At 44.9% G+C, this 17,426-nt stretch overlaps 1 long non-coding RNA gene across 1 annotated transcript; it reads right to left on the bottom strand.

The window, feature by feature from the left end:
* Positions 1-1,013: 1,013 nt before the first annotated feature.
* LOC116674593 (uncharacterized) lies at positions 1,014-15,299 on the bottom strand. The gene is made up of 3 exons (XR_004328132.1): positions 15,287-15,299; positions 6,392-6,402; positions 1,014-1,089 (listed from the first exon to the last, which is right to left on the bottom strand). It is a non-coding gene; the product is annotated as an uncharacterized LOC116674593 (long non-coding RNA).
* Between the last annotated feature and the right edge of the window lie 2,127 nt (positions 15,300-17,426).

Raw genomic sequence — 17,426 nt, 5'->3', positions numbered from 1 at the left:
CGACTTCCTCTTGGACCCACTGCCACCAGTGGGTCCGAGCTTGCGTCTTCGGGATAGGGACAAGCGGTTGACACGCAGCACACCGGCCTCCTGACTGAACCTGATATCAGAATTATCAACCACGCCCGCACCACAAAGGGCACCGCTCCCTACTTCGGTAGCCATAGGAAGCTCCAGAACCTGACGGTCAGGCCCCGTTTTTAGAAGTATCGGGCAGGGACTGGCCCGACAACTTCCCTGGAGGAGAAAGACCCACCGAGCCGGAGGATGGAGGTCCAGGCAAAGGTGATAGGGTGGCTGGACTATCGTGCCCGGACCCCCTGCGCAAGATAGCAAGGGAAACAGCAGACCTCCACCGGCGCCAGACACGAGCAGGGGAATCCCCGCCCAATCCAAAGCCGGGAGATCCACCCCTGCCCCACATCTGTCCAACGCTCCCACTAAATCCTACTAGACAAAGTTCAGTAAGAACTGCAGTGAAATGGGCTAAATTCAAGTCTTGTCAAAGCAATAACTTGATCACCGTTGGCTACTGTGGCAAGAACTATCCAGAAAATTAATCAAAAGCTATGCCACCAATCCATGTAATATGTACTATTATTATTAAATATTAAAAAAACAGACCCTAAGACGTCTTAGCCAAATCATCAACTTCTCAGCAGCAGGACTTTCACAGACTCCCCCGGGCAGTCCTGACTGGGCCGTTCGTAATAGGGAGCATATCCTGCTTGGCTAATGTGTCGAGACTCCTCATCAGTGGCTAATGTGCCTAAGCCGTTCACCACTGACTAATGAGTTCCGGCCGGTCACCAGCAGACTCCCTACAACTACTATGTCACTTACGTCAGTCCATCCGGGCTTGCTGTAGCAGGGACCGTGAGAACACGATCCGGTCCTGAAGGTCAACCGGCCTACTAGACATCCTAGGGTTTTACGGATCCACTTAGCCGTCCCGGAGGACGTTACCACGGACACCGCGAGGAGGTAGGATCCAACTGACTGTTCAATCATAGTTACTCCCACTGTTTACCCGCGCTTCATTGAATTTCTTCACTTTGACATTCAAAGCACTGGGCAGAAATCACATCGCTAACCTGACTCCCTTTCGATCGGCCGGGGGCAATGTAGGCCATCGCCCCACCCTTCCGAACGGCATTTGCCCCCAAGGGGCCGGGATCCCACCTCAGCCGGCGCACACCGGCCCTCCCTTTCAATTCATCACAGGGTTTCATCGACCCTCTGACTCGCGCGCACGTTAGACTCCTTGGTCCATGTTTCAAGACGGGTTGGGTGGGTTGCCAACATTGCCGCAAACCCTTGACGCCTTTAACGTGAGGGGGCGCACTGAGAAAATTCCGCCCCGGTTGACAAACCTTACGTGTGTCAAGATAATAAAACATCTCAAACTTTCTTTGTGACTTAAGTCATTTCCAATCCTAAAGTATTTGGCTTATTGGTGGTGGACAAGGTTATCTGAGAGTGATCCACCAACCTTAATGATCAGCAAGTACTTTCCTGACTTTGCTAAGTCTTATTTTTTTGTGAAAATGTTAATGGAGGTCAGTCATAATTCATTTTTTCTACACCTTATATAAGAGTCCCTAGAAGTGGATTAAGTGAAGATATGTATTTAGGCGGTTGCAGCTAGCTCAGGGCAGAGACTGTATAATACTAGGTGGTACAGCTGGAGACAAAAAATAAAAAATTGTATATATAATATAAACATATAAACATATGCATCATTTATTATAGTTCAATAGCCTAAATTCATATGTTTTACTTTGTTTTCAGGGGACTCTTGCTTTATAGGCATCCCATTATTTTTTTAATTTATTGTATAATACAGTTTGCCATATCTTGTACACTTACCTTTCTCTGTACAAGTATATGTCTTTGCTCTTATCTTTGCTGTTACAAACCGCTATTTCCCCACTGTGGGACAAACAAAGGTTTTCTTCTCTTATCTTATTTCCGTCTCTATTTACTTGCATGTTATATTTAAAGAAAGTTTCATTATCTCACAAACTAGGACTAAAATCAACTAGTAAGCCTGCTTGGCATCGGTGCATCACAACATATCACTATCTGCAAAGGAAAATAGAAATAAAACACGAGCTTGGCAGATTGGTCTGATTCCCAGCTTATAGCTAGTGTGGGAAACGCCAGCTCTGCAAACGGACCAGATTCAGTCCGCACCAGGGACCTAGGTCACAACCTATGGTCACATGGCTGGTGGCTACAAGAGCGCTGCGCTCCCAGAATGCAGGGTTACTGGTGGTTCCTAGAGTCTCTAAAAGTAGAACGGGAGCCAGAGCGTTCAGGTATCAGGCTCCTCTCCTGTGGAACCAGGTTCCAGTTTGGGTTCGGGAGGCAGACACCGTCTCCACATTTAAGAGTAGGCTTAAGACTTTTCTCTTTGATAAAGCTTATAGTTAGGGCTGGCTCAGGATAGTCCTGAGCCATTAGTTACGCCGCTATAGGCAAAGAGATAACTGTTGTTGTGATTAAGCACTATATAAATAAAATTGAATTCTCTCTCTCTCATAGCCACCTCCGCTAGACAATGGGATGGTCATGTCTCTCTCTCTCTCATAGCCACCTCCGCTAGACAGTGGGATGGTCATGTGTCTCTCTCTCTCTCTCTCTCTCTCATAGCCACCTCCGCTAGACAGTGGGATGGTCATGTTTCTCTCTCTCTCTCTCATAGCCACCTCCGCTAGACTGTGGGATGGTCATGTCTCTCTCTCTCTCTTTCTTTTAGACTGCTGGGGGACTTCCTTTGACACACTGAGCTCCTCTCTCATCTATCTTTCTATCTTTCCATTTGTGTGCATCCATGTCCCAGAAATGCTTGTTACTAACCTAGCTCCGGGGAGTCATTCCCCGGAGTCCTTATGTTCTTTTCCCCCCAGCATGTTTCCTCGGATCAGGGAGGCGCCAAAAATCAGGGTAGCAGCTGTCCATGGTCCCGCTACATGTCCTGCGATGCCATGTTACATCCTGCTACGCCTTGTAACGCCCACAGTGCCCTACTATGCTACAAAGAACTACTACAAACAAACTCTTCATTCTAATCCCAACCGGTCGTCAGACACCGCCTCCAAAGAGCCTGGGTCTGACCTCGCCACTGTTGCTTGCTCTGGAGGAAACTACTGGAACTGTTGGGTCCTTGTGGATTCTGGAGTGTGGTCTAGACCTGCTCTATCTGTAAAGTGTCTTGAGATAACTCTGGTTGTGATTTGATACTATAAATAAAATTGAATTGAATTGGTTAGCTGCTAGCTAGCTGTAGCGGCAGCAGCTAACATTAGAACATTGTTTGGCAGCGGAGCAGCAGAAGATGTCTCACTCTGTAGCTAAAACAGAGACCTAAATATCCATCCATCCCTCTTCATCCGCTTATCCGGCATCGGGTCAAGGGGGGAGCAGCTCCAGCAGGGGACCCCATACTACCCTTACCCGAGCTATATTAACCAGCTCAGACTGGAACCGAGGCGTTCCCAGTTCAGGTTGGAGATATAATCCCTCCACCTAGTCCTGGGTCTTCCCCGAGGTACATTATCCACTCGGTGTGAAGTTGATGCCTCCGAGTTACTGTCCAGATTCGCCGGTGTATGGGAATCTGAGTCCAGCTTTACCTCTTTAACCGGATTTGACTATTTCCCTCCCGCTGAACAGGGCGGGTTGGACGGCTCCATATTGACACTTGATGTACTGGTAGCTCTGCGGAGGATGAAGCCGGGGTCGGTCCCCGGTCCTGAAGGGCACTCTGCTCAAGTGGGATACCTCTGGCTTAAAAATTCCGGGCCTCCTCAATATGTGTCTCCTCAACGGAAAGGTCCCCCGTTGTCTGAAAGTGAGCCTCACCACGCTCATTCCCAAAGGGTCTGATCCGGGCAAACTTGCCACTGTTGACTACTTGAGTACTTCCTCTATTGAGAGTTTTAAATCACTTTTAAAAACTCATCTTTTTGCTCTGGCTTTTAACAGAAGCTGAGCTGTGACATTTTGTTATTGTTATTGAATTGAGCAAAGCTTTTTTATCTGTTGTCTGTTTTTGTTTTGTTTTTGGCATGTTCTGTTTGTTTTTTTGGGTATTTGTTATGCTTTTTTTCCTATGTTGTTAGCTATAATTGTACAGCACTTTGGGACGGTAGTGACTGTTTGTAAATGTGCTATAGAAATAAACTTTGACCTTGACCTTGAGTCCTATCACTATAGGCCAGGGTTGAACCGGCCCGCCAAGGGGTTTTATTCGGCCCGCAGAATAAATCTGAAAGTTAAAAATTGCAATGAGACATGAGCTAGAATTTTTTTAATAAACTGCTATTCCTAAATTGTACTGCACTGTTTTAGACATGGAGCAGATGAAAGAAGAAGAAAATACAATGCTGAGACAGACACAGCTAATGTTCAGTGATTACCACGACACATCTACTAACTTTTGTACTCACCTTAACACTCTCATTAGCCAAAATGTCTTTGTCAAAAAGGAGAAAAGTGGATATTGAGTGTAGAGTTTTCCAATAAAAATGGGCAGATTCCTATTTATTTACAGAGGTGAATGGGAAACCTGTGTTAACACAGGTTTCCCATTCACCTGTCGGTGTTTAAGAAATATAATATTCGGCGCCACTATGAGACTCAGCATGGTGAAAAATACGACAGCCTGCAAGGACAACTGAGACAAGAACAGATAGATGAGTTGCTGGTGGGTCGGAAGAAACAGCAGTCCGTTTTCACTCAGAGCCGAGAGGTCAGTGAAGCAGCGGTAAAAGAGGGTGACCAGACGTCCCCGGCTGGATCTGTCCCTGGACCTGTCCCCGGTTTTCACTGTGACTGACAGACCCAAAATTGGAATGAGAGCTGACCAAACGGAGCCAATCGAGCAGCGCTGCTCAGGTCTCAAGGAGTGGTTTTAGAAAGCCGTGTTTTACGATGTTAAAATGACTGATTATTTACATGGAGTCTGGTGGGTTTAGCAAACGCAATTTCGCAGACTTTTATGTTTAAAAAAAGGATCTTAATCTTTAACAGAAAGGTCGACCTCCTTAGAAATCCTTCCCATAATGTTATCAGACACTTAGAATATTAATCTGAGTCTGTCAGAAGCAAAACAAGCACTTTTATGAACATAAATATAAGCTGGACAATTATCCCATTAACTTCCATTGTAGCTTGCTTCTGCCGACTGCAGCGATCTCATTTAATATGCATCAATGTCAAAGGAAAATATTTCCTCAATAGTTTATCTTGTATCCGATACTCAGCTCTAGGTCTAGTGTCCCCATTTTAAGTTTTACAAAAATTTAAAAAATGATGTGTTTTGGAGATATATACGCTTCTGGGCTGAAAATGTCCCCGGATTTTGTCTGAGAAATCTGGTCACCTTACGGTAAAAGCCAGCTACATAATTGCTAACGAAATAGCATTAGCATTTACTTCTTTCCACTAAAACAATGGGAAACACATGGATTTATTGTTTTTTATAGCTATGATGAGCTGTGCTATGATTTTAATGGTCCGGCCCACTTGGCATCAAATTAGGCTGTGTGCGGCCCCTGAACTAAAATGAGTTTGACACCCCTGGTATAGGCCCTCTGCTCCTCCAGTTGCTTTCCAATCTCGTGGCTAAAATATTGCCCCTGGCCTGTCCTATTAATGAAAGACAGAAGGGCTTTATCTCGGCTCCCGGTTGCGCAGAAAATTTGACTATCCTTGGTGGCTCTATAACTTGGAGCAAGAGGCACGCCAAATCACGAGCTGTGGTATTTATTGATTTCGCCAAAGCCTTCAACTCGGTGGCACACAAACACATCTTCGCTACGCCGAGTGCGAGACGAGTCAGCCCCTAAATATGTAACATAGTCAGGAACTCACATGAAGGGGCGTTTACAAGACTGAAGCTATTGGCTGGGCTTTCCAGAAAGATAGCAATCAAGAATGGTGTCAAGCAGGGTGACCCACTATCTCCACTACTCTTTAACTTGGCCATTGACCCGCTGCTGGATAGATAGAGGACAGGGCTTCTCAGTAAGTGGATCTACGCTCACGTCCCTTGCTTTTGCTGCCGACCTGCTACTGCTTAGTGACTCTTAGTCCAAAATGACAAAGAATATTAAGGTCTTGGAGGAATTTTGCCATTGTTCTGGCTTGTCTGTTAACGTCCAGAAATGTCACGGCTTTATGTTAAGCTTTCATAAAAGGAGGCTAGCAATCAATGATTGCCCTCCGTGGAGGCTAAATGGTAATGAAATCACACTCATTAGTCCCAAGAACACTGAGGCCTACTTGGGTCTGCAGATTAGCCCACTGAAAGGGGTCTGCTTGCCCCCTGTAAGAGACGATCTTGTTGTCCTGCTAAATAAACTGTCCGCAGCCCCCCTGAAACCAGTTCAGAAGCTGGTCATGCTTAAATGCTATGGCTTACCCAAATTACTCTATACGGCCGATTTGGGCTATGCTGGCCGTGCCCTACTGGAAGAATGCGATTGCATCTTCCGTTCCAGGGTCAAAAAATGGTGCCATCTGGCCTCCTGCACATCAGACGGTCTCCTTTATTCCACGACTAGGGACGGCGGTCTGGACGTTCCTAAGCTGGCCCCCCTAGTCCCACTCCCACAGCTGCGGAGAGTTGCCAAAGTACTTAGCTCTGATGATCCTTCTACTGTCCTTATGACTAAGATTGTAATGCCAGAGAGAAAACTTAAGGTACTCTCAAACAAGCTGCTCTTTCTGAGGGGACAGCCGGTAAAATGTTCGCAGGAGATGCGGCACTCCCCTGTAACGGTGACTTGAGGAAGCGGGAGTGGGAGAAATGGTCTAACCAAAAAGTTCAGGGCGTCGGTGTCCGACTATTTTGGAATGACAGTCAGCAATTGCTGGTTGATTAAGATGGATGCTGGGTCACTTCGTGGCTCCGAGTTGTTGCTCGGCCAAAGACTTAGGACTAATAACCTACATGTTCAGACACACCGTATGGGTGGCTCCCATTTATGTGCAGCAGGCCGTGCTTGTAGACTATGTCTTGGGAAAAGTGAAACAACAACACATTTTAAGTAGTTGCCCTAAACTACGCAAGTTGAGGATGAAGAACCACAATAAAATCTTTGAGTTCCTCAAACTTGAGGCAACCGCTAGGGGTTGGTCCGTGTTAAGCAAACCCCATTTTAACACTTGCAAAGGTACCGTGCTGGTGCCTGACATATTTTTTATGAAAACAGATGTAACAATGTACATAGATGTAACTGTTATGATGCACAGGAGGATTCAGGAGCAGACACACAGGAGTAAGGAGTTCAGGCAGGTTTATTGAGAAAGCAGGTGTAGGTCAAAGTGTAGGAGATCTCCAGGCTTGACGGAGCTCAGGTGATTGTATATAGAGGAGCGGTCAGCGCGGACAGACAGGCAGGCAGGCAGGCAAACACTATGGCGAGGCGAGAACAGATAGTTAGAAACACATAAAAAGTATTTGGCAAACTATCAAGAGGCCTAAGCATAATACCAAGGGTAGTTAGCTGACGAACTGGCGTAGAGTGGAAGCAGAACCAGAGCATATAACAGGGAGAGTGATGATTGATGAGCCACAGGTGCGGTGAGCCGCAGGTGTGAAGCACTGCCAGCGGAGATGAGCCTGCTAAACACGCCCACACAAACAAACAAGACTGACAGGGACAAGGGGAAGGGAGGAGACAGCAGGATAAAACCCTGGGCGTTTCTCAATATGTGTTCTTCTATGGACTTGTGTCCTTGTGTCCTTGTGAAACGTCATGTTTGGTGGCCAAAGTACTGACCCAATACACAAGTTAGCATTTCGCCAAGAACAGTTAAAATCCCCGGATGTGATCTCGACACGCCCATTTTACCGAGGATACATCGGATGGTGACTTGTGTGAACTTGGCCGGGCAGGTATCCCAGCATTCAATTCGGGTGTAAAGCGCTTATGGTTTCCGGTACACATATTTTCACAATTTACGTCTATTATTAAATCAATAATTCATTTTTAAGATGTTTTAAGGCGAGAAATCAGCGGTGTAGATTTTGAAAAATAGGCAGTTCAACGAAAATTGATGGTGAATTAAAAAAGCCTTCGGAGTTTGAAAGCTCCGCAAACCCCGGCGGGCGTAGCAAGCTCGCCAGCCGGGAATGACTCTCGCGAGCCGGTCAGCTCACAGACCCCTCTGGCCCCACATTTAGACAGAGCCCTCTGGCCCCACATTTAGACAGACCACTGCAGCAAAGCCAGGTCCACAATTGTAAGATATTTTAAACAATTTTTTCCGCTGTCATATATATATCTGTCCTCCTCATCCTGGCTGTCCTCCCTCGCAGGATCCTCTTCTGCCTCTCGGTAACGTATACAGATGGCAGTGACTAACTTTACCCAGTCCATCTATAATTTTAATGCCTATTTTAACGTTTCTTTTCTGCTTTCAATTAAAATTGAATCCCGAACAAAGTTACAAGGATTTTTTCCCCGCCGTTGTGTCGGTATTTATATAGTTATTGGCCCGTGATACTTAATAGCACTTTAAATGAAAACCTGGAAGACTGAACAACAGAACAACAAGGCGGTGTGAAGGATGACCGTCCATGTTTTATTATGAATACACACATCAAAGCTAACTATAGAGTGGCAAGCGCCCTCTTTGCTGGGGGTGTTGCGCAATAACAGGAAGAACGCTTCGTCTCAAAACTGTCAACAGCGTTTTGTGTTCTTCTGAACTTGCGAGTTCAGTCTTCCAGGTACAGCTAGCAAGTACGGTCTCCCCAAGAACACAAGTCCGTTCTTTGCTTACTTGGTATTGAGAAACGCCCCCTAACACAGGCAGCATGACATCAGACTGACCAGCTGTCGTGATTGGCCAGAAATTCCCTCTGTTAATTCATCCCCGTGGATGAATGACGCCATTTGCAGCGTGAGGCGTGTCTGTGGGAGAACTGAGCGTTTATGGAAAGCGACTCAGCTCCAAGCCCATCGCCTCCATCTTAAAAGAGCTCTTAGTAGACCTGAATGAAGTGATCAAGGATGCTAGAGCCTCTTATTTTACTAATCTGATATCTACCTATAAAAACAATCCTGAAGCTCTGTTTGAAACTATTAATAACATTGTTTTCCCGGCTGTATGTATTGTCCCTGTGTTTTCAAATGTTTTCTCATTTTGTGGACAAGGTTAGAGTTGTCCGGGGGGGGCGCTGGACCATTAGCAAACTCACAAATAGCTACTCAGAGACCTTCAGTACTGGACTCCTTCTGCCCCATCTCCCTGAACAACATCGTCAAGCTTGTGGGCTTGATGAAACCCTCCCAAAGCCCTGCTGATATTGTTCCCACATCTTTGCTTTTAAAAACCATACATCTTCTTGGCCCATGTTTGGTTTCAATTTTAAATTTCTCTCTTCAGCTGGGCCGGGTCCCTTGCTATTTGCATGCTCTTGTTCAGCCTATTTTGAAAAAGAGCAACTTAGATGCAACTTTGTTTAGAAACTACAGGCCTATGTCTAAATTGCCTTTTATTTTGAAAAGTTTAGAAAAGGTTGTTGCGAACCAGCTAAATAATGTGTTGGTTTCTCATAATGTCTTTGATAAGTATCAGTCTGGCTTTCGTAAAAAACATTCAGCTGAGACTACTCTTCTCCTCTCAAATGAGATTTTGATGGCTGCTGATAGGGGAAAATGTTCTGTCCTGGTCCTAATAGATCTCAGTGCAGCATTTGATACTGTTGACCACTGCACTCTGATTGGTAGACTGAATAGAAGTGTAGGCATCAATGGATCAGTTCTGCACTTTAAGAAATATCTGTAGTTTGACTGTATATTTTAACAGAAATTGTCCGTAGTATGTGATTCACAGGTATATTTCTGTTAATTTACACTTCAAATTGCATTATTGGAACTTCATCTTTGCCAAATCATTCTGGCGGCCATTTTCCATCGTACAAAGCGGTACAAATCTGACCTGCCTTTCAACGGTAAGTCATTTTAAGGAAAATATTAACAAGGTGACTGTTTTCTTAGCAGTATTAGTTTTGAAATGCTATATTGTCTTTTGGTAGCGTTTAGTTGTTAATTGTCAATGGTTAATGCTAATAACGTTAGCTAATATTAACCTTAGCTAGCTAACGCGAGCTGGTGTTCAACGGCATCACAGTGTGTGCTTTTTATGAGCTCTTTGGGATTTGGAGATTAAAAACCTTATTTTTACCTTATTTTTCTCTTCACCTCTCTCACAGGATGCCTTAGCAGAGCTGCCAAGCACCCCGTGCATCATACTTATGGGTAAGGACATGCATGTCTACTCTAAAAATATTGGGAGGTGTTGTGTATTTGTTTATTTAATTGAAAGATGTATGTCGTTATTTATGTTTTGCAGATGAATGAAGATGGAAGATGTCAGTGGATGAAGGCCCAGTTAACATCATCAGCTGTCCACTAGTTGCCGTGAGCTACATGTTCAGGCTGTATTATGTGCTGAATATAAAGTATCCAAAGGGAGCAGCCCTGACTCTGGAGTTCATCCACAGGTAAGTTTTCACCATATTCTCTTTCCATTTTATAGTATTATTTATTTTTGCAATGTCAATTGTGAAATGTTTGCCATTTATAGTATCAATTCATAACAAGAGTTATCTCAAGACATAGCAGGACGCTGTGCAGCATTACAAGGCACAGCAGGACGTAGCAGGACGTAGCAGGGCACTGCAGTGTAGCAGTTGAACATGGCATCACAGAACGTGTAGCGGGACCATGGCGACAGCTGCTACCCTGATTTTGGAGCCTCTCTGATCCAAGGGAACATGCTGGGGAAAAAAGAACATAAGGACTCCGGGGAATGACTCCCCAGAGCTAGGTTAGTAACAAGCATTTCTGGGACATGGATGCACATAAATGAAAAGCAGTGTTGCCAGATCTTGCGAGACAAATACGCAACCAGGCCTGTGAAAACAAGCCCAAAAAGCGAATTTTTCTACGGAGCCCCCCTAAGATCCTGGAAAAGAAAAAATGCACGGTTTTACAATCCATGTGGACAGATTGGTAAACTGTACATACGGTAGACTACAGTTTATTTATTTCCCCCCCTGAGCTTTAGGACAATGACCACAGGATGGAGTTAAATCACCTTTAAACATTATTTAACATTAGAAAACTGATGGGATTTGAAATATAGACACTTTTTCCCAGTGATTTTAAATTGTTCCTAACGACGGGTTGGATCCATTCTTTTCCTTCTTTCTCCCAGTCTTTGTTATACTTCTTCCCGTATTTCACCCACTTTATCCCGAGCATTTATTCCTACAAAAACTCTCCTACAGTCCACTCACCATTAGTCGCTACTCGCGCATTTTCCTAACCAGAAAATAACAGACTGCCCTGCTCTGCCTCTGATTGGCTGGTACTCGTTTCCATCTGGGTTATAGCCAATTAGAAGCAGGAAGTGGGTGGGAAATAACGCTGCTGTCTATAGTGTTTATGGGGAAAGGAAGCGAACCGGCAAGAACAAGCTGGGAACAAGCCCATATAAGCAACTACACAAGCCCTAAAAAACCGCAACCCGCGACTACCAATATTTGTAAGCAACTTTACAAAAAAACAAGCCCAAAGTCGCTTATAATAAGCGGACTTGGCAACACTGATGAAAAGATGGAAAGATAGGAGAGAGGAGCTCAGTGTATCAAAATAAGTCCCCAGCTGTCTAAAACTATTATTACAGCAAAACCAAGAGAGACAAGGTAAAGAGAGCTCCAGCCCGGTCGGGCTAGAACTCTCCCCAACCGGATCGGGCTGTATGCCAAGTCTCCCTTTAGTTTTATTATATTCTTGATTATATGATAGATAAATCTGAAAACTATGTGACTAACTACTACTCCCTAACAATATTCGATTCTATGCCCTAACTATAAGCTTTATCAAAAAGGAAAGTCTTAAGCCTACTCTTAAATGTGGAGACGGTGTCTGCCTCCCGGATCCAAACTGGAACCTGGTTCCACAGGAGAGGAGCCTGATAGCTGAACGCTCTGGCTCCCGTTCTACTTTTAGAGACTCTAGGAACCACCAGTAACCCTGCATTCTGGGAGCGTAGTCCTCTCGCAGGGTTGTAAGGTACTATGAGCTCTTTAAAATAAGATGGAGCCTGACCATGAAGAGCTTTGTAGGTGAGAAGAAGGATTTTAAATTCTATTCTAAATTTTACAGGAAGCCAATGCAGAAAAGCTAAAACAGGAGAAACGTGATCTCTTTTCTGGTTCCCGTCAGAACACGTGCCGCAGCATTCTGGATCAGCTGAAGAGTCCTTATGGACTTTTCCGAGCAGCCTGATAAAGAATTGCAGTAATCCAACCTAGAAGTAACAAATGCATGGACTAGTTTTTCTGCATCATAGGGATGAACCCAGAACGGGGCACAAAAGCAGAAAAACGGGGGAAACAGTCCAACATCCCTCCAAAACTGACCTTAATGACTTCAAGAATCCCTGGAAGATTTAAAGGTAATTGCACCCTAGGGTCTTAAAAGTATTGAAAAATTCTTACATTTGATTATGTCAAATTAAGGCCAAAGTCTTGGATCTAGCCAAACACCGAGCGGTAACATCTGCAAAGATCTGCTCTGTGTGTGTCTTATAACAGAGTGAGCAGCTGCTGGACTCTAACATCTGTTGAACTGAGCAGGACTTCACTGAGCAGCCTGTTTAGAGACGATGTGTCCGCCAGGTAACGTTAAACGTTATCTGCTGCTGTAGCAGAGCTGCAAGTAAACGCTGAACTGAGCCGTGTGTTTTCAGGGTTAAACACAGCTGCAGGTATTCATGCATGACTGTAGTTGGTGGTCTACACATGGAAGACCAATCTTGACAACAGTTAACATATTGTATATATTTTACATAAAACTCAGCACAGTTGTTCTGCATGGGCCATTGAGGCTCTGCCAAATTTGGCGTCAATTGGCCATTCAATGGCACTTTTTAATTTTTATAATTAATTCCCAAAATCGCTATGTAGTTTTTGTGACTCCTCGAGCACAAGTCCCATCTGCACCAAAATTTGCGTTTTAAACTTGGTGGGCCCAAGCGCCCGGATAGCTCAGTTGGTAGAGCGGGCAACCATATAAGGAGGTTTACTCTGACGCGGTGGACATGGGTTTGACTCCATGTCATTCCCCCCTCTCTCTCCCCTTTCTTGTCTGTCAAAATAAAGGCTAAAAATGCCCCCAAAAAATCTTGGTGGACCCTCATGACAAGACTTATTAAAAGAATTTTGACAGTTGAAAAAATGCGTAATAATGAGTCATTCTTTTTTTGTTTTACAGCAGAATAAGCATCTCAAACAGAGAAAGGAGAGGGATGTGTTTCTGTGTACAGCCATCTTTATGGAGGACAACCATGCGGTATAAACTTTCTTTAAATAAGGACCATTTTGCAAAAGTGAGGACATTTCAGCCGACTACACTTTATTTTCACAGGCCTTTAGAGGCTATTTACATGCTTCTTTCAAGTTTTCAGAGAGATCCTCAGAAACGTGCAAAAATCTGTTACTGTAAATCTACGCCTTTGTACTCTGAATACAGACCTTTTGCTCTCTATTGCCCTGTACTGACATGGATTTATTTTCCCTGGAACAACAAAAACTAGAGAAAGACATGGTCACATGGTTTTAGTAGGTAAAATGAAATGCATATTCAATGTCATTCTGGTTTATTTAACTATAGTTGTTATGTTGTTGAAAGGATGTTCATAACCTGTCTTAGATGTACTTAAAATGTAAACTGCTACATTTTAAAATTCTAAATGGACTTACTCTCAATGTATAGCCTTTTAGTGAAAAATGTCTTATGTTACAGCCAACGGGTTCTCGCTGCAAAGGCCTAAAATACGGAAGTTTGGCCAGTGGCTTTCCGCGTCTGATGCAATGAATAAGACGTCCTTTGGCGTGTGTAGAACGTACCGGGGAGAGCAGCATCTAGACGGGGTTTTGTGAGTAGTATGTAAGGGGAAATTCCTCGCAGGGAGGTTGGTCGGGGGTGGATGGGTCAAACACAGGACTTTCAGCCAGGAGACCGGGGTTTAAGTCTCGCGTGTGTCCTTAACTATCCCGTTATTGCCCCGTGTCAACGGAACCATAAGCCCCCCCACAAGCTTTTCTTTAACCTAACAGCATGGTTCCTGCATGAGGTTGAGCAAGAGAGAAAAGCGCTCCCTCAAGTTGGTATTTGTCGACTTTGCGAAGGCCTTTGACAACATCTCTCATGAGTATCTCCTGAATGCCCTGAGATGGAAAGGGTTGGACCAACATATGCTGGGGTTGGTCAGAGACTCTTATGAAAACGTCCAAACTCAGGTTAAGTGTGCAGATGGGAACACTGCATTTCTGGCCATGAAGGTGGGTGTGAAGCAGGGCGATTCAATGTCTCCCTTGCTTTTCAACCTTGTCCTGGACCCACTGATCCAGACACTCGAACGCGATGGTCGAGGCTTCGTCACTACTTGTGATTAAGCCATTACTGCAATAGCCTTTGCAGATGCATTGGTCCATTTGAGTGACTCATGGGAAGGTATGGCTACCAACATAGCCGTCCTGGAGGCCTACTGTCAGCGGACTGGGCTGAAGGTTCAGCCTAGTAAGTGTTGCAGATTCTTAATCAAAAAGAAGGAGGGGAGGTCTCTGGGGGGTTGTGCGGGGAGGCCCCTCCGCTGGATCGGACCCGACAACCAGGTTAAGTACTTGGGGGTCGAGGTGAATTCGTGGACGGGGATTGTGTCTTTGGATCTGTCCGCAAGGATCCAGTCTTGGATCCTAGCAATTGGCAAAGCACCCTTGAACCCAAGAGTGAGGGTGTTGTTGATTTGCTAGGCTCTACCGAGGGTTTTCTTTGCGGCGGATCACTGCATGGCGTCAGCGAAGACTTCAACGGAAATGGACAGAGCATTAAAATTGCAGTTAAGAACTAGCTGCACCTGCCCTTGTGTACAACCAATGATTTGCTCTATTCCAGGCAAATGGATGGTGGGTTAGGCATCTGTCAGGCTGGCTCGGGTTGTTCCCTCCATACAGGCCCGGCGACTGTATAAATTGTTTCGTTCCTTGGAAGCTGCAATAGCTCAGATCGCCAACAAGACAACCAACAAGACACGGTTTATGAGAGCATGGCTGCGCGCTGGAGGTTCCAAGACGGCAATGCCGTATCTAGACCCCCTGGGCCTCTGGGGTGAGCATGTGTCAAAGTCGGGTTTGGTTCCCCCCGGGGTGGGGGGGAATGCAAGGGAAAAGAACCCAGCTACTGTGATGCCGGACAGCAAACGTCTGATCCCGTGTTATTGGCGTCAAGTCGAGTTCGACAGGTGCCCTGACCTTGGGGCTCAAGGGAAGGGTGTGCGTTTGTTTGAGGGTGATAGGATCAGTAACTGCTGGCTACTGGATGACAGGTATAGGATTGGCAAGAGTGGTCAGTTAGTTGCTGCCCTCCAGCTAAGGGCGAATGTAAATGTAAATAAATGTAAATGTGCTGTATTTATATAGCGCTTTTCCAGTCTTAACTGCTCAAAGCACTTTTACATCTACAGGAAACATTCACACACATTCACCCTCCGATGCACAGCACCGGGGGCAACTCGGGGTTCAGTGTCTTGCCAATGACTGCAGGGGCGGGGATCGAACCACCAACCTTCTGACTGGCAGGCAACCGCTCTACCACTGAGCCACAGCCGCCCGCTACAGCCGAATGTGTTTCTGACCCGAGAGTTTCAGGCGAGAGGGAGACCATCGCCCTCACTGTCGTCTGTCGTTACTGTCAGGGTTCTCCTGAGACCTGTTTCCATATTCTCGGGGTCTGCCCTATGGTCCGAGACAGTCTGATCAAAATGCACCATAAGATATGGGATTTGCTAGTTACGGAAGCTGAGCGTGGGATGCTCCTGGAGGAAAGATCCTAGCCCCTGACTTGGTTTTTATCAAGTCAGGAGAGGCGTTCATTTTAGACGTAACTGTTTGATATGAACTCGGAGAGGAATCTATAGAGATGGCGTACCGAGAAAGTGAATAAATATCGAATTCTTTGTCCGGGCTTTTGCTTAGCGGAAGTAAACAGGGCCAGATTCTTCGTCTTTCCTGTAGGAGCACGGGAGAAATGGCCAGCAGAAAATGTAAAGCTTTTGAAATGTTTGGGCCTGTTGCAAAAACGTTGCATAAGTTTTGCGAAACTGATGCTGTAAAGAGGGACTGGAAGCAGATTCAGGATGGTCTCTAACAATTAATTCTACTTCTGACACATTTAGGAGAGGCTGGATTCTACTGGAATGTACCAGAACATCTTATATTATAGAACAGAGTATTGCAAAACACCTTAATGCAACAAACTATATACTTATAACAACAAACTTAATGCATGACCAACATGTCTTTATTTATGTTGAAATAATGCTTTTACCTTTTAGCTTGGATGTAAAATGCAAATCACACAATGTTTGAGCAATTAAAATTTTAAATTCCAACAGCAGTCGCAGCTATCAGAATGGGCATTGATGGCCATGGCTTTCCCTTCATTGTCAGTGTAGAAAAACATAGATCCTGTTTCTTCAACACTAGTTGCCTGGTGTGTGGCGGAGATGAAAAACCTGCTCTGTTCTCCTCTTCTTTCCTTAAACGTAAAAATTAGACGCACCCGTGTGAAGTACTAAAAAAAAACACTGTTGACAAAGTAATAAATAGGTATAATATTAATGTGTAACATTGAATAACATGTTTCATAGTAACTGATACTGCTGAGCTGGTAACTTACCATCTCCTCTACCTGTGAAAGGGCAAACCTGCCACTTGGTGGGCTGCAGTTCTCTGATCCTTGACTGCAACGATAGTGTCTTCAGTGGATCTCTCTGTCGAGCAACTCCGTCACCTGCACAAAACAAGGATATCACATTGATTAGTAAGCTTAATATAATGACAAGGCAACACTGTCAATATATAACAGTGACTTTGAAAAAACACTAACAGTCATGTCTCTACCCCCGGTCGCTGTAGGGTCTTAGGATCACCACAGCCTCTAGGTAGTAGAAGCCAGAGTACCATCTGTCATCTCCAAGGTGAGATATGTAATCAAACAGTTTCCCACAATCTTCAACAAATAAGGTTTGGCAGCTGTTTGCACGGCTAAGGAGTCTGTTTGGTGTAATCTTAGGAGCCATCAGAGCGTCATACCTACGACATATTACAAAAGACAAACAAGTTATTAATAACCTTAATTGACCCACTGGTCACAGATCTGCTATGTATTCCAGTTATATAATTGACACTTACCTCTTACTGACAATTTCCTTGCTGACACTGCGGGAACAGCATTTGTGCAAGGTACTGATGAAGTCAAGGAAGCTTTTCCGAGATGTGCATGGTTGGGTTGTCATGGACCAGTGGTTGTGGATGTGTGGTATGTCAGGAATCT

Source organism: Etheostoma spectabile, unplaced genomic scaffold (assembly GCF_008692095.1).
Source record: "Etheostoma spectabile isolate EspeVRDwgs_2016 unplaced genomic scaffold, UIUC_Espe_1.0 scaffold00000798, whole genome shotgun sequence".
NCBI lineage: Eukaryota > Metazoa > Chordata > Actinopteri > Perciformes > Percidae > Etheostoma > Etheostoma spectabile.
Note: the sequence above shows the minus strand (reverse complement) of the source record. Positions and strands in the feature narration are given on the sequence as shown.